Here is an 18,445-nt window from a genome sequence, read left to right as displayed (position 1 = left end):
GCAGAATAGGGGGCCTCCTCTAGGAATGGAGGAAAGTCATGTCATACAAATGAAATCAACATCATCCAGCGTGCCAATTGAATAGAACTTTGGAAAATGCCTCCAGGTGTAAAACCAAACAAAATATCACACATGAAACAAAAAAATGTTATGTCTGTAAAGCAAAGTGTAATAGTTCCTACAAAATAGGCAGTAGAAAGTGTTCCTCCAACCGAGAGCAACTGGGGAAACTACACTACATACTTTCTGGTACCCGAGACAAACAAATCCCTACATTCAGTTAAGCATATTTACTTTCTAAACACATCCATAAAGTTTTAAACATTCAAAATGTCTATGCTTCAGGAGGTCATCCTGTGACTGCAGGAAAATAAGTTCGATGGCATCTGTGGCTGGAGATACACATGTTTTGCATAGCTCGCCATCTGGTGTTGGGCCGGAGTGTTACAAGTTGTTTTTCTTCGAAGAAGTCTTTCGAGTCACGGGACCGAGTGACTCCTCCTTTTGTCTCCATTGCGCATGGGCGTCGACTCCATCTTCGATTGTTTTTTTTTCCGCCATTGGGTTCGGACGTGTTCCTGTCGCTCCGAGTTTCGGAACGGAAAGTTAGCTATCTATTGGAAAATTACGTCGGTATTTTTGCGTTCGGGATCGGCTTAGATAGAATCAACACCGCATCGAAGTTTGGAGAGCTCCGCGGCCCTTCGGGGTAGCTTTCGTTCCCCCGTCGGGGCCTGGTCGGCTTGACCGCGTGTCAGACAACGCAGATGGAACGGACCCCGTTTCGTTTCTGTCCCAAATGCCACAACAAATACCTGTATTCAGACCAACATTTGGTCTGTAACCAGTGCCTGTCGCCTGAGCACAGTGAAGAGACTTGCGAGGCCTGTCGTGCGTTCCGGTCCCGAAAAACACTCCGTGACCGTCGAGCCAGAAGACTTCAGATGGCGTCCACGCCGACAGCACACCGAGAGTTCGAGGAACAAGAGGAGGAAGAAGCCTTCTCGATCCACGAATCGGACTCCGAAGAATTCGACGATCCAAGAACTGTGAGTAAGACGTCTAAGGCAACACACAAGAAAAGTGACAAGGCCCAGGGGACGCCACTGCCACCAGGCCATGGCTCGACCCATAAATTGGGTCACCGACCGTCGGCACCGAAAAAGGCCAAAACAGTGCCGAGATCGTCCGACTCCGGTCGAGACACCGGCACGCAGCCTGCTCGGGACCGAGACAGTGCTGCTGAAAGGGATCGACGCCGAGATAGCGGTGCCGAGGCGGCTCGACGCCGAGACAGTGGCACCGAGGAAGATCGACGCCGAGAGGTTTCAACTCCAAAAAAGAAAAAAGTCACCTCGGAGCCAAAAAAGAGTACAGACAGGGTTTCGGTGCCAAAACGAGCCGCAACCGACCCAGTTACCGGTTCCTATTCAGAGGAGCAATCACTGTCCTCTCAGATGCGAAAGCATAGATTTGAGGAAGAGTTGCAATCCACTGAAGTGGACCATACGCAGAAACGTATTTTCATACAGGAAGGAACAGGGAAAATAAGCACCCTTCCCCCAATTAGAAGGAAAAGGAGACTGGAGTTTCAAACAGACCAAGCACCACAAACAAAAATGGTGAAAAAGGTAACTCCTCCACCTGTAACTAACGTTACACCAGAACAAACTCCATCACATTCCCCGGCTCACACCACCGCGAGCCAAGGTGACCAAGACCAGGACGCTTGGGACTTATACGACGCCCCAGTGTCGGACAACAGTCCTGAGGCGTATCCCACAAAGCCCTCACCACCAGAAGACAGCACGGCTTATTCACAAGTGGTGGCTAGAGCGGCAGAGTTCCACAACGTAAACCTCCACTCAGAACCAGTTGAGGATGACTTCTTATTCAACACCCTCTCCTCCACCCACAGCTCCTACCAAAGCTTGCCTATGCTCCCAGGAATGCTACGGCCCGCAAAAAACATCTTCAAGGAGCCGGTCAAGAGTAGGGCAATAACACCAAGGGTGGAAAAGAAATATAAAGCGCCTCCTACAGACCCTGTTTTCATCACCTCACAGCTGCCACCAGATTCCGTCGTAGTAGGAGCAGCTCGCAAGAGAGCCAACTCCCACACATCTGGGGATGCACCACCCCCAGATAAAGAGAGCCGCAAGTTCGATGCAGCTGGAAAGAGAGTCTCAGTACAGGCTGCAAACCAGTGGTGCATCGCTAACTCCCAAGCACTACTTGCGCGCTATGACAGAGCCCATTGGGACGATATGCAACACCTCATTGAGCATCTACCCAAGGAAATGCAAAAGAGGGCGAAGCAGGTGGTTGAGGAAGGACAGAACATATCAAATAATCAGATACGCTCCTCTATGGACGCAGCGGACACAGCTGCGAGAAAAATTAACACATCTGTGACTATAAGAAGGCACGCATGGCTACGAACGTCTGGTTTTAAACCAGAGATACAGCAGGCAGTGCTCAATATGCCATTCAATGAAAAAGAACTGTTTGGACCAGAGGTGGACACGGCAATTGAGAAACTGAAAAAGGACACTGACACTGCTAAAGCCATGGGCGCACTCTACTCCCCGCAGAGCAGAGGCACTTACAGCACCTTCCGCAAGACAACCTTTAGAGGGGGGTTTCGGGGTCAGGCCACACAAGCCAGCACCTCACAGACAACACCGTCCAGCTACCAGGGACAGTACCAGAGGGGAGGCTTTCGGGGCCAATACAGAGGACAATTCCCTAGGAATAGGGGAAGATTTCAAAGCCCCAAAACCCCTACAACCAAGCAGTGACTCACATGTCACTCATCCCCTCCACACAACACCAGTGGGGGGAAGAATAGGCCAGTATTTTCAAGCATGGGAGGAAATAACTACAGACACTTGGGTCTTAGCAATTATCCAACATGGTTATTGCATAGAATTTCTACAAATCCCTCCAAACATACCACCAAGAACACAGAATTTATCAAAACAACATTCAGACCTTCTGGAAACAGAAGTTCAAGCATTATTGCAAAAGAACGCAATAGAACTAGTACCAGAAACACAAATAAACGCAGGAGTTTATTCACTGTACTTCTTAATACCAAAAAAGGACAAAACACTGAGACCAATCCTAGACCTCAGAACACTAAACACCTACATCAAATCAGAACACTTTCACATGGTCACGCTACAAGAGGTGTTACCATTGCTAAAGCAACAAGAGTACATGACAACCTTAGATCTCAAAGACGCGTATTTCCACATACCAATACATCAGTCGCACAGGAAATACCTCAGGTTTGTATTCAAAGGAATACATTACCAATTCAAAGTATTGCCGTTTGGTTTAACAACCGCGCCAAGAGTCTTTACAAAATGTCTAGCAGTAGTGGCTGCACACATCAGAAGGCAGCAAATACACGTATTCCCGTATCTAGACGACTGGCTAATCAAGACCAACTCACTGACAAGGTGCTCACAGCACACAGATCAGGTCATACAAACCCTCTACAAACTCGGTTTCACCATCAACTATGCGAAATCACACATTCTGCTGTGCAAAGTACAACAATATCTAGGAGCCATAATAGACACAACAAAAGGATTAGCCACCCCAAGTCCACAGAGAATTCAAAATTTCAACAAAATCATACAACGCATGTACCCAACACAGAGAATACAAGCAAAAATTATATTACAACTCCTAGGCATGATGTCCTCATGCATAGCCATTGTCCCGAACGCAAGACTGCACATGAGGCCCTTACAATAGTGCCTAGCATCGCAATGGTCACAAGCACAGGGTCACCTTCTAGATCTGGTGTTGATAGACCGCCAAACATACCTCTCGCTTCTATGGTGGAACAGTATAAATTTAAACAAAGGGCGGCCTTTCCAAGACCCAGTGCCACAATACGTAATAACGACAGATGCTTCCATGACGGGGTGGGGAGCACACCTCGATCAACACAGCATACAAGGACAATGGGATGTACATCAAACAAAACTGCACATAAGTCACCTGGAAGTGCTAGTAGTTTTTCAAGCACTAAAAGTATTCCAACCAATCATAACTCACAAATACATTCTTGTCAAAACAGACAACATGACAACAATGTATTATCTAAACAAACAGGGGGGGACACACTCACCGCAGCTGAGCCTCCTAGCACAAAAGATATGGCGCTGGGCAATTCACAACCATGTTCGCCTAATAGCACAGTTTATTCCAGGGATCCAAAATCAACTTGCAGACAATCTCTCTCGAGATCACCAACAGGTCCACAAATGGGAGATTCACCCCCAAATTCTAAACACTTACTTCAAACTTTGGGGAACACCTCAAATAGACTTATTTGCAACGAAGGAGAACGCAAAATGCCAAAACTTCGCATCCAGATACCCACACAGGCAGTCCCAAGGCAATGCCCTATGGATGAACTGGTCAGGGATATTTGCGTACGCTTTTCCCCCTCTCCCTCTCATTCCATATCTAGTAAACAAATTGAGTCAAAGCAAACTCAAACTCATACTGATAGCACCAACATGGGCAAGGCAACCTTGGTACACAACACTGCTAGACCTATCAGTAGTACCCCACGTCAAGTTGCCCAACAGGCCAGATCTGTTAACACAACACAAACAACAGATCAGGCATCCAAACCCAGCATCGCTGAATCTAGCAATCTGGCTCCTGAAATCCTAGAATTCGTACACTTAAACCTCACACAAGAATGTATGGAAGTCATAAAGCAAGCTAGAAGACCATCCACTAGACACTGTTATGCAAGCAAATGGAAAAGGTTTGTTTGCTACTGCCATCAGAATCAAATCCAACCATTACACGCATCTCCAAAGGATGTAGTGGGCTACTTACTACACTTACAAAAATCGAACCTGGCCTTCTCTTCCATTAAGATACACCTCTCAGCAATATCTGCATACCTGCAGATTACCCATTCAACTTCACTATTTAGGATACCTGTCATTAAAGCGTTTATGGAAGGCCTCAAAAGAATTATACCACCACGGACACCACCCGTTCCTTCATGGAACCTTACCATCGTCTTAACAAGGCTCATGGGTCCACCCTTTGAACCTATGCATTCTTGCAAAATACAATTCCTAACCTGGAAAGTTGCATTTCTCATCGCCATCACATCTCTAAGAAGAGTAAGTGAGATTCAGGCGTTTACAATACAAGAACCTTTTATCCAACTACACAAAAATAAGGTAGTCCTAAGGACTAATCCTAAATTTTTACCGAAGGTTATTTCACCATTCCACCTAAATCAAACGGTGGAACTACCAGTATTCTTCCCACAGCCAGATTCCGTAGCTGAGAGGGCACTACATACATTAGATGTCAAAAGAGCATTAATGTACTACATTGACAGAACAAAGAACATCAGGAAAACTAAACAGCTATTTATTGCATTCCAAAAACCTCATGCAGGAAACCCAATATCAAAACAAGGTATAGCCAGATGGATAGTTAAGTGCATCCAAATCTGCTACCTTAAAGCAAAACGACAGCTGCCCATTACACCAAGGGCACACTCAACCAGAAAGAAAGGTGCCACCATGGCCTTCCTAGGAAATATTCCAATGCACGAAATATGTCAGGCAGCCACATGGTCTACGCCTCACACATTCACCAAGCACTACTGTGTGGATGTGTTATCTGCACAACAAGCCACAGTAGGTCAAGCCGTGCTAAGAACCTTATTTCAAACCACTTCCACTCCTACAGGCTAAACCACCGCTTTTGGGGAGTTAACTGCTTACTAGTCTATGCAAAACATGTGTATCTCCAGCGACAGATGCCATCGAACTGAAAATGTCACTTACCCAGTGTACATCTGTTCGTGGCATCAGTCGCTGAAGATTCACATGTGCCCACCCGCCTCCCCGGGAGCCTGTAGCAGTTCGGAAGTTAACTTAAGCTTTGTACATTTGTAAATATATTATTTAAACCTTAAATAGGTACATACTTACTCACTCCATTGCATGGGCACTATTACTACAACACAACTCCTACCTCACCCTCTGCGGGGAAAACAATCGAAGATGGAGTCGACGCCCATGCGCAATGGAGACAAAAGGAGGAGTCACTCGGTCCCGTGACTCGAAAGACTTCTTCGAAGAAAAACAACTTGTAACACTCCGACCCAACACCAGATGGCGAGCTATGCAAAACATGTGAATCTTCAGCGACTGATGCCACGAACAGATGTACACTGGGTAAGTGACATTTTCATTATTTGGCAACAATAGACCTAAAAGAAGTTTACTTGCAGTGAACCACAGACGCAAAAGATTTCGATGTTTTTTCGTAAACTAAGTACATTATCAGTTTAGTTTGCTCCTCCCAGATCAGCACCGAGAATGTTTAAAAATATTTAGAAGCTTACTTGAAAAGAAAGCGTATACATGTATGCCCCTACTTGGATGACAGGTTGTTAAAAGCAAACTCGTTCTCACAGTGCAGGAGGGGCTGCAGAGTGGTCATAGACACCATCATTACAGTCGGAGTGATCACATAGATTTTTGTGAGCAAGAAACAGACATGGCAAGGGCCTTACCTACTCCCAAGAGCATCCATGCAATAACAGAACAAGTTTGCCATTGACACCGGGATCAGGCTCTTTCAGTGAGGGCAGTGAGGAAAATGATGGGCATGACTGGCTCCTGCGTCCCACAGATTCCCATTGCAAGACTACATATGAGATCTGTAGGAAGTTGGCTCTGTATGTGCTATTTCAAAGTAAGGAATAGCATGCACAGAGTCCAAGGGTTCCCCTTAGAGGTAAAATAGTGGTAAAAATAGATAATACTAATGCTCTATTTTGTGGTAGTGTGGTCGAGCAGTAGGCTTATCCAAGGAGTAGTGTTAAGCATTTGTTGTACATACACATAGACAATAAATGAGGTACACACACTCAGAGACAAATCCAGCCAATAGGTTTTTATATAGAAAAATATCTTTTCTTAGTTTATTTTAAGAACCACAGGTTCAAATTCTACATGTAATATCTCATTCAAAAGGTATTGCAGGTAAGTACTTTAGGAACTTCAAATCATCAAAATTGCATGTATACTTTTCAAGTTATTCACAAATAGCTGTTTTAAAAGTGGACACAGTGCAATTTTCACAGTTCCTAGGGGAGGTAAGTATTTGTTAGGTTAACCAGGTAAGTAAGACACTTACAGGGCTTAGTTCTTGGTCCAAGGTAGCCCACCGTTGGGGGTTCAGAGCAACCCCAAAGTCACCACACCAGCAGCTCAGGGCCGGTCAGGTGCAGAGTTCAAAGTGGTGCCCAAAACACATAGGCTAGAATGGAGAGAAGGGGGTGCCCCGGTTCCGGTCTGCTTGCAGGTAAGTACCCGCGTCTTCGGAGGGCAGACCAGGGGGGTTTTGTAGGGCACCGGGGGGGACACAAGCCCACACAGAAATTTCACCCTCAGCAGCGCGGGGGCGGCCGGGTGCAGTGTAGAAACCAGCGTCGGGTTTGTAATGGAAGTCAATGGGAGATCTAGGGATCTCTTCAGCGCTGCAGGCAGGCAAGGGGGGGGGTTCCTCGGGGAAACCTCCACTTGGTCAAGGGAGAGGGACTCCTGGGGGTCACTCCTCCAGTGAAAGTCCGGTCCTTCAGGTCCTGGGGGCTGCGGGTGCAGGGTCTCTCCCAGGTGTCGGGACTTAGGATTCAAAGAGTCGCGGTCAGGGGAAGCCTCGGGATTCCCTCTGCAGGCGGCGCTGTGGGGGCTCAGGGGGGACAGGTTTTTGTACTCACAGTCTTAGAGTAGTCCTGGGGTCCCTCCTGAGGTGTTGGATCGCCACCAGCCGAGTCGGGGTCGCCGGGTGCAGTGTTGCAAGTCTCACGCTTCTTGCGGGGAGCTTGCAGGGTTCTTTAAAGCTGCTGGAAACAAAGTTGCAGCTTTTCTTGGAGCAGGTCCGCTGTCCTCGGGAGTTTCTTGTCTTTTCGAAGCAGGGGCAGTCCTCAGAGGATGTCGAGGTCGCTGGTCCCTTTGGAAGGCGTCGCTGGAGCAGGATCTTTGGAAGGCAGGAGACAGGCCGGTGAGTTTCTGGAGCCAAGGCAGTTGTCGTCTTCTGGTCTTCCTCTGCAGGGGTTTTCAGCTAGGCAGTCCTTCTTCTTGTAGTTGCAGGAATCTAATTTTCTAGGGTTCAGGGTAGCCCTTAAATACTAAATTTAAGGGCGTGTTTAGGTCTGGGGGGTTAGTAGCCAATGGCTACTAGCCCTGAGGGTGGGTACACCCTCTTTGTGCCTCCTCCCAAGGGGAGGGGGTCACAATCCTAACCCTATTGGGGGAATCCTCCATCTGCAAGATGGAGGATTTCTAAAAGTTAGAGTCACTTCAGCTCAGGACACCTTAGGGGCTGTCCTGACTGGCCAGTGACTCCTCCTTGTTGCTTTCTTTGTTCCCTCCAGCCTTGCCGCCAAAAGTGGGGGCCGTGGCCGGAGGGGGCGGGCAACTCCACTAAGCTGGAGTGCCCTGCTGGGCTGTGACAAAGGGGTGAGCCTTTGAGGCTCACCGCCAGGTGTCACAGCTCCTGCCTGGGGGAGGTGTTAGCATCTCCACCCAGTGCAGGCTTTGTTACTGGCCTCAGAGTGACAAAGGCACTCTCCCCATGGGGCCAGCAACATGTCTCTAGTGTGGCAGGCTGCTGGAACCAGTCAGCCTACACAGATAGTTGGTTAAGTTTCAGGGGGCACCTCTAAGGTGCCCTCTGTGGTGTATTTTATAATAAAATGTACACTGGCATCAGTGTGCATTTATTGTGCTGAGAAGTTTGATACCAAACTTCCCAGTTTTCAGTGTAGCCATTATGGTGCTGTGGAGTTCGTGTAAAACAGACTCCCAGACCATATACTCTTATGGCTACCCTGCACTTACAATGTCTAAGGTTTTGTTTAGACACTGTAGGGGCACAGTGCTCATGCACTGGTACCCTCACCTATGGTATAGTGCACCCTGCCTTAGGGCTGTAAGGCCTGCTAGAGGGGTGTCTTACCTATACTGCATAGGCAGTGAGAGGCTGGCATGGCACCCTGAGGGGAGTGCCATGTCGACTTACTCATTTTGTTCTCACTAGCACACACAGGCTTGTAAGCAGTGTGTCTGTGCTGAGTGAGGGGTCTCTAGGGTGGCATAAGACATGCTGCAGCCCTTAGAGACCTTTCTTGGCATCAGGGCCCTTGGTACTAGAAGTACCAGTTACAAGGGACTTATCTGAATGCCAGGGTGTGCCAATTGTGGATACAATGGTACATTTTAGGTGAAGGAACACTGGTGCTGGGGCCTGGTTAGCAGGGTCCCAGCACACTTCTCAGTCAAGTCAGCATCAGTATCAGGCAAAAAGTGGGGGGTAACTGCAACAGGGAGCCATTTCTTTACACAAGCCCCCCCCAGCCTACAGGCCAGGAGACTCAGCCCAAGCTGGGAGAGTCTTCCTAGTCTGTCAGGCGAGGAAGAGTAGGAGAAATAGGCTGGTTAGTTGCAGGGCCTACTCTGCCTTACATCCTTCTGTTCAGGTCATTCCCTTTGGGGAACTGACCCACTTCCACAGTGATAGGACCTAGTCTGAATTGCCTCTTGTCTGCCTCTTCAATGTCTCCACCCATTCTTTCTATTTTGGTCTTAGAGGTGTCCACCTCTGCTAACCTTATCTTGGCCAGGGTCACCCCTAGCTTACCCAGAGAGGTTACCCAGAGCTGGAGTAACCCCACCATGACCAATAGGGTCAGGGGGCCTAACTTGCTATTTGGCATGGGGTCAGACCACCATGCTAAGGATAGTGCAGCCATAAAGGCTAACACCCAGCAGAGGCCACTGACAGCTGTCAGTGCCCAGAACCACACCTTTAGCTCTTCACCTAAAAGGGAAGGGGCTAAGTTACAGGCTTCTTTGGGTTCAGGTTGCCTGTCTGCTGTATTGGAGTGGGGGGTTACCACATCTTGTAGTAAACACCCTTCTTCCACTCTTTCTTCTGTTAGCTGAGGAGCCACCCACTCAGGTTTAACAGTTGCCTGACTAGCCAGGACTTCTTGTGGGTCAGGTTGGACTTTATCAGGGCCATTTTTGGAGTTCTCCCCTACTGGAGCAGAATCTCCTTGGCTTGCTGTAACCTTGGCTAAAGGTTGTCCACCCTTCCTACTCTGTTTTCTTTTCTTCTTCTTCTGGGGCCTGCTTGCATTTACTGCAGAGGCAGGACTTCCAGAATCCTTGGGAGAGGACTGGCACTGGACCAGTTTCTCTCTTGGCCTCTGACTAACCTCTGGGTAGTCATTTCCAAGGAGACAATCAAGGGGGAGGTCTGTACTGACTACTACCCTTCTCCAGCTAAGAGTGCCACCCACTTCTATGGGCACTAAAGCCACAGGCCTCTTAGTGACCCTGTCTAGGCTAACTCTTACCCTGGCAGTCTCACCTGGGATGTACTGGTTTGAGAGCACCAGCCTGTCATGCACAATAGTGTGACTGGCACAAGTGTCTCTCAGGGCAGTGGTTGGGATTCCATTCACCAGTAGGTGGTGGAAGTGTCTACTTCCCTCTGGAATCTCCAACTCACCTGTTGGGCCCTGTTTCCAGTTGAAGGCTAGGAAGACCTCCTCATCTGAGGAGTCATCTCCCATGGCTACACTGGTTACCCCTGGAATTTTGTTCTGGGGTTTGTTTTTGGGACAAGAAGTGTCCTTGATGTGGTGCCCAGACTGTTTACAGTTGTGGCACCATGCCTTAGTGGCATCCCAGTTCTTACCCTGGTACCCACCTTTGTTTTGGGTTGTGTCTTGGGGCCCACCCACCTGTTCTGGTTTTTGGGGGCCTACAGAGGACTCTTTTTCTTTGTTTCTAGTGTCACCCACTTTCTCCTGGGGAGGTTTTGTAACCCCTTTCTTTTGGTCACCCCCAGTGGAAGTTTTGGTTACCCTGGTCTTGACCCAGTGGTCTGCCTTCTTTCCCACTTCTTGGGGAGAAATTGGACCTAGGTCTACCAGATACTGATGCAACTTTTCATTGAAGCAGTTACTTAAAATGTGTTCTTTCATAAACAAATTATAAAGCCCAACATAGTCACACACTTCATTTCCAGTTAACCAACCATCCAGTGTTTTTACTGAGTAGTCTACAAAATCAACCCAGGTCTGGCTCGAGGATTTTTGAGCCCCCCTGAATCTAATTCTATACTCCTCAGTGGAGAATCCAAAGCCCTCAATCAGGGTACCCTTCATGAGGTCATAAGATTCTGCATCTTTTCCAGAGAGTGTGAGGAGTCTATCCCTACACTTTCCAGTGAACATTTCCCAAAGGAGAGCACCCCAGTGAGATCTGTTCACTTTTCTGGTTACACAAGCCCTCTCAAAAGCTGTGAACCATTTGGTGATGTCATCACCAGCTTCATATTTTGTTACAATCCCTTTGGGGATTTTTAGGATGTCAGGAGAATCTCTGACCCTATTTAAGTTGCTGCCACCATCGATGGGACCTAGGCCCATCTCTTTTCTTTCCCTTTCTATGGCTAGGAGCTGCTTTTCCAAAGCCAATCTTTTGACCATCCTGGCTAACAGGGGGTCATCTTCACTGAGAGCATCCTCAGTGATTTCAGAAATGCTGGACCCTCCTGTGAGGGAAGCAACATTTCTGACTATCATTTTTGGAGACAGGGCTTGAGAGGCCCTGGTCTCCCTATTTAGGACTGGAAGGGGGGAATTGCCCTCCAAGTCACTAATTTCTTCCTCTGTGAAGTCATCCTCAGAGGGGTTGGCTTTTTCAAACTCTGCCAACAGCTCCTGGAGCTGAATTTTGGTAGGTCTGGAGCCAATGGTTATTTTCTTTATATTACAGAGAGACCTTAGCTCCCTCATCTTAAGATGGAGGTAAGGTGTGGTGTCGAGTTCCACCACATTCATCTCTGTATCAGACATTATTTTGCTAAAAGTTGGAAGGCTTTTTAAAGAATCTAAAACTGTTTCTAGAATCTAATTTCAAACTTTTAACAAACTTTTAAACTCTAAAAAGAAATGCTAAACAGGATCTAACACAAGGCCCTAGCAGGACTTTTAAGAATTTAGAAAACTTTTCAAATTGCAAAAATCAATTTCTAATGACAATTTTGGAATTTGTCGTGTGATCAGGTATTGGCTGAGTAGTCCAGCAAATGCAAAGTCTTGTACCCCACCGCTGATCCACCAATGTAGGAAGTTGGCTCTGTATGTGCTATTTCAAAGTAAGGAATAGCATGCACAGAGTCCAAGGGTTCCCCTTAGAGGTAAAATAGTGGTAAAAATAGATAATACTAATGCTCTATTTTGTGGTAGTGTGGTCGAGCAGTAGGCTTATCCAAGGAGTAGTGTTAAGCATTTGTTGTACATACACATAGACAATAAATGAGGTACACACACTCAGAGACAAATCCAACCAATAGGTTTTTATATAGAAAAATATCTTTTCTTAGTTTATTTTAAGAACCACAGGTTCAAATTCTACATGTAATATCTCATTCAAAAGGTATTGCAGGTAAGTACTTTAGGAACTTCAAATCATCAAAATTGCATGTATACTTTTCAAGTTATTCACAAATAGCTGTTTTAAAAGTGGACACAGTGCAATTTTCACAGTTCCTAGGGGAGGTAAGTATTTGTTAGGTTAACCAGGTAAGTAAGACACTTACAGGGCTTAGTTCTTGGTCCAAGGTAGCCCACCGTTGGGGGTTCAGAGCAACCCCAAAGTCACCACACCAGCAGCTCAGGGCCGGTCAGGTGCAGAGTTCAAAGTGGTGCCCAAAACACATAGGCTAGAATGGAGAGAAGGGGGTGCCCCGGTTCCGGTCTGCTTGCAGGTAAGTACCCGCGTCTTCGGAGGGCAGACCAGGGGGGTTTTGTAGGGCACCGGGGGGGACACAAGCCCACACAGAAATTTCACCCTCAGCAGCGCGGGGGCGGCCGGGTGCAGTGTAGAAACCAGCGTCGGGTTTGTAATGGAAGTCAATGGGAGATCTAGGGATCTCTTCAGCGCTGCAGGCAGGCAAGGGGGGGGTTCCTCGGGGAAACCTCCACTTGGTCAAGGGAGAGGGACTCCTGGGGGTCACTCCTCCAGTGAAAGTCCGGTCCTTCAGGTCCTGGGGGCTGCGGGTGCAGGGTCTCTCCCAGGTGTCGGGACTTAGGATTCAAAGAGTCGCGGTCAGGGGAAGCCTCGGGATTCCCTCTGCAGGCGGCGCTGTGGGGGCTCAGGGGGGACAGGTTTTTGTACTCACAGTCTTAGAGTAGTCCTGGGGTCCCTCCTGAGGTGTTGGATCGCCACCAGCCGAGTCGGGGTCGCCGGGTGCAGTGTTGCAAGTCTCACGCTTCTTGCGGGGAGCTTGCAGGGTTCTTTAAAGCTGCTGGAAACAAAGTTGCAGCTTTTCTTGGAGCAGGTCCGCTGTCCTCGGGAGTTTCTTGTCTTTTCGAAGCAGGGGCAGTCCTCAGAGGATGTCGAGGTCGCTGGTCCCTTTGGAAGGCGTCGCTGGAGCAGGATCTTTGGAAGGCAGGAGACAGGCCGGTGAGTTTCTGGAGCCAAGGCAGTTGTCGTCTTCTGGTCTTCCTCTGCAGGGGTTTTCAGCTAGGCAGTCCTTCTTCTTGTAGTTGCAGGAATCTAATTTTCTAGGGTTCAGGGTAGCCCTTAAATACTAAATTTAAGGGCGTGTTTAGGTCTGGGGGGTTAGTAGCCAATGGCTACTAGCCCTGAGGGTGGGTACACCCTCTTTGTGCCTCCTCCCAAGGGGAGGGGGTCACATCCCTAATCCTATTGGGGAATCCTCCATCTGCAAGATGGAGGATTTCTAAAAGTTAGAGTCACTTCAGCTCAGGACACCTTAGGGGCTGTCCTGACTGGCCAGTGACTCCTCCTTGTTGCTTTCTTTGTTCCCTCCAGCCTTGCCGCCAAAAGTGGGGGCCGTGGCCGGAGGGGGCGGGCAACTCCACTAAGCTGGAGTGCCCTGCTGGGCTGTGACAAAGGGGTGAGCCTTTGAGGCTCACCGCCAGGTGTCACAGCTCCTGCCTGGGGGAGGTGTTAGCATCTCCACCCAGTGCAGGCTTTGTTACTGGCCTCAGAGTGACAAAGGCACTCTCCCCATGGGGCCAGCAACATGTCTCTAGTGTGGCAGGCTGCTGGAACCAGTCAGCCTACACAGATAGTTGGTTAAGTTTCAGGGGGCACCTCTAAGGTGCCCTCTGTGGTGTATTTTACAATAAAATGTACACTGGCATCAGTGTGCATTTATTGTGCTGAGAAGTTTGATACCAAACTTCCCAGTTTTCAGTGTAGCCATTATGGTGCTGTGGAGTTCGTGTAAAACAGACTCCCAGACCATATACTCTTATGGCTACCCTGCACTTACAATGTCTAAGGTTTTGTTTAGACACTGTAGGGGCACAGTGCTCATGCACTGGTACCCTCACCTATGGTATAGTGCACCCTGCCTTAGGGCTGTAAGGCCTGCTAGAGGGGTGTCTTACCTATACTGCATAGGCAGTGAGAGGCTGGCATGGCACCCTGAGGGGAGTGCCATGTCGACTTACTCATTTTGTTCTCACTAGCACACACAGGCTTGTAAGCAGTGTGTCTGTGCTGAGTGAGGGGTCTCTAGGGTGGCATAAGACATGCTGCAGCCCTTAGAGACCTTTCTTGGCATCAGGGCCCTTGGTACTAGAAGTACCAGTTACAAGGGACTTATCTGAATGCCAGGGTGTGCCAATTGTGGATACAATGGTACATTTTAGGTGAAGGAACACTGGTGCTGGGGCCTGGTTAGCAGGGTCCCAGCACACTTCTCAGTCAAGTCAGCATCAGTATCAGGCAAAAAGTGGGGGGTAACTGCAACAGGGAGCCATTTCTTTACAAGATCAATTCAGGAATGGGTCCAAATCCAATGACACGAGCAATGGGAAGTTGCTAAGACCTAGTGATTTGTAACACAGAAGGTTTAGGAGAAAATTGTAGGATGAAAACTGATCAACCTAACAGCAGGAAGGCATTTAATGCAACCAACTCGAGTGGTGATCATCACCACTGACCCAGGAACCTGAACTCTGATTGCAGTACTTATAACACCCCCCCGTCCCTAGTAAATGGTACCTCTAGTACCTAGGGCCTAGATACTAAAGAGGATCCCTAAGAGCTGCAGCATTACTTGTGCCACTCTAAAGGACCCAACACCAACCTCATGAAGACTGCCATTGCAGACTGCACGACAAGGTGCTTCCAAAAGTGAAAACAAGACATGGTACACAGCTTGTGTGCCATGTCCCCTAAAACAATGCATGTAATATTTGTAAGTCACCCCTACAGCAGACCTTTCTAGCCCTAAGACAGGGTGCATTAAATTACATGTGTGGGTATATTTGCAAGAGTAGATATGTCCTTGCTATGTCTTTGTTGATTCTTAGACATAGTAAGTGTGCAGGGAAGCCATTTTCAATATGTGTGCCTGATACTGATCAGTATGAGTTCCCCCAGCTACATGATGGCTTCAGTGAAACTAGGGATGTTTGGTATCAAATATCTTGTACTACTAAACCCTCACTGATTCCAGTGCTGAATTTACTAATACATGCACCAGAAGGGCACCTTTTAGGTGCCCCCTGAATACCTACGGACTGCTGTAGGTATATTAGCTATGCAGGAGACGTGTTGTATTTCCAGGCTGGACACACCCCTAGGGTGACCAGCCTGAAATGTACACAGCTTTAGGAAATCTGGCATCTTGTGTGTGGAGGAATTAGGAATTAGGAATCCTGGGACAGGGTGATGCCCACTCCCCAATGAAAATGGTCATCTAGGGGGTGTAGTGACCCTAAGGGTAAGGAGTCCATTGGCTGCTACCCTTCACTCCACTTAACGCCCCCTAAATTGAGTATTTTGGGGACTCTGATCCCTCGCACCATACTTACTTTAAGTCAAGAAAATGGGGCCTGTAAGTCGCTGCTAAATACCCACATACAGTATATGTTTTTCCTCCATAGGAAAACATTATCACTCCAAAAATTCCACTGTCAACTTTTTAAAAATGTAAAAATTCATCACTAAAAAAGTACTCACCCGATTATCTTAGTATCAAAATTTATATAAAAGTGTTATTTATATAAATTGATGTTGGATTTCTTTAATGTGTGTGTCTCACTGCCTTTGTGTGTGCAATACATGCTTAGCACTACCCTCTGATATACCTTACTGCTCGCTCACACTACCACAAAAAAGAGCATTTGGGGTGTCATTTGTGTTTCTGTAATTCCTCTGGGGTTTGCTTGGACTGTTTAAGCTGTGTTCATCTTTTTGGTCCACTATACAAAAGAGATAGATTCTTACAATGGGGAGCACACATCGGGGGATTATGGAAAGCGGAGTAAGCAGCTTAACATAAATCTGCTAGAACTCAAGACAGTCTTCCTGGTTTTAAAGGTCTCCCAAACATAGGTGTAGTGAAAGACGGTGCAAATTCATACACAGCAGAAATACCAAGCTCCACCTCCGCAAACAAAGGGGGACAGGACATATGTACTATCAAAGCTAGCCCAAGACGTTTGGAGATGAACCATCCAGAGAATAACCTTTGATAGCAATACACTTCACTTGGTGTGGGAGAACGTACAAAGTAGATAGATTAAGCAGACAAGCAACCACCTTTCCGGAATAGGAACTATATCAACTAGTATTTCAAAGGATGTACCAAGAGAGAGGCATAGCAAAGGTGTCCTGGTTTGCAACACCAACAAATGTAAAATACCAAGACTTCACATCCAGGCATCGATACTTCTGCTCCTTGGAGAATGCCCTGACAATAGACTGGTTGAGGAAATTTGCACATGCTTTCCCTCTAGTTCCCTTCATACATCTAGTGATAAGCAAGCGCAAACAATACCAAACAGTGCTGGTCATTGCTGCACAATGGGCAAGGCAAACTGGGTTCACACAGCTCACTGAAATGGTGCAGCCTGGCTCCTGAAAACATTGTTTGGACATCTAGAGCTTCCTAAGAGATCTTTGGACATTCTAAAAGAGGCTAGAAGGCCAAGCACAAGAAGATGCTGCAGATAAAATTGGAAAAGATATGCCCTCTGATGCAGAGGAAAAGAACTGCAACAGAACCCAAGATACCTCCGTGATGGGGAACCAAAAACACCTTCACCTTCTAGACAAGAGTTTAACTTACATTTCTTGACAAGTCCACTTGACTGCAAAAGTTGCCCCCACAAGAGGAGATATAGGGAGAATCTTCTCCACTGCATCAGTGGTTAAAAGATTTCTAGGAGCAGCAAAGACAGTAGGCATGTCCAGATCTATATGATCAGGTTCAAGTGGAACCTCAATCTCCACAAAACAAAAACCAGGTTCTTGATCCTAAAGACTGCCTTTTTAATTGCTATCACAAGTAAGCAAAAAGCATTGCTAACCACACAGCAGCATTACATACTAATACACAGTGCCAGGGTGGAAATGCAAATCAGCTCTCGCTTCTTTCCAAAGGTCATACCACAGTTTCACGTCAATGAAGCTTTTCGGCTGCCCTGGATAATTCCAGCAGCCAAAAATGCAAGCAGAGAAACCCTGCAAACCCTGGCTGTATGTAGGGCAGTCATGTACTACTTAGTAAGGACATATGAGGTCTAGAAACTAAGCCAATTCTTTGTATCCTTTACAAACAAGGGCTCACCAGTAACAAAAAGCCCTATTATAAGATCGATGGTCGAAGCAATCTAGATATGCTACCTAAAAGCTGGCCTGCAACTAGAGATGATACCCAGAACACATTCCCCAATGAAGAAAGTTTCCACTTTTGCATTATTGGCGAACATTCCTATAAACGGCATATGTTTGGCAGGCATTTTGTCCTCCACTCATACATTCACAACGCACTACTGAGTGGACAGCCAAGTCAACAAGGGGTCACAGATGGGACAAAAAATACTCAAGCATTTGTTTTGTAAATTGCAGCTCATTTCAACCCACTCACCAACAGTAAACCAGGATATTGCTATAAAATTGGTGCGCAGCATATGAATCCAGAACACATTCCCTCTGCAACACAAAATGGTTACTTACCTGTGTGAGTAGTTTTGCAGCTTGCAGAATTAGCTGTATTCACATGCAGCCCATCCATGTCCATGAGAAATGAGGTGCAACCGAAACGAGAAGATTTGAAGGAAAACTAAGAAGACTAAGAAGTTGATTAAGGACAAGACAAGTCTCCAAGTGGAGAAAAACAAATCTGAAGATGGCGACCACACACAGGCGCTTTTCAAAATGCAAATCTGACATCCATTGGAGACGGACAGACCTCCAAATGGGAATAGACAACATCCAGCACAAACCAACAACTTAAGAGGCCTAAGAAGGTATTTTGAACTCAGCCACTAGATGGCAGAATAATGCACAGCACGTGAATCCACAAAATT

At 47.2% G+C, this 18,445-nt stretch overlaps 1 protein-coding gene across 1 annotated transcript in view; it reads left to right on the top strand.

Annotated features, from left to right (window-relative positions):
- SART1 (spliceosome associated factor 1, recruiter of U4/U6.U5 tri-snRNP) overlaps positions 1-18,445 on the top strand; it is a 748,174-nt gene that overhangs the window by 248,506 nt on the left and 481,223 nt on the right. The gene's annotated exons all lie outside the window — the stretch shown is intronic.

Source organism: Pleurodeles waltl, chromosome 9 (assembly GCF_031143425.1).
Source record: "Pleurodeles waltl isolate 20211129_DDA chromosome 9, aPleWal1.hap1.20221129, whole genome shotgun sequence".
Classification (NCBI taxonomy): Eukaryota; Metazoa; Chordata; class Amphibia; order Caudata; family Salamandridae; genus Pleurodeles; species Pleurodeles waltl.
Note: the sequence above shows the minus strand (reverse complement) of the source record. Positions and strands in the feature narration are given on the sequence as shown.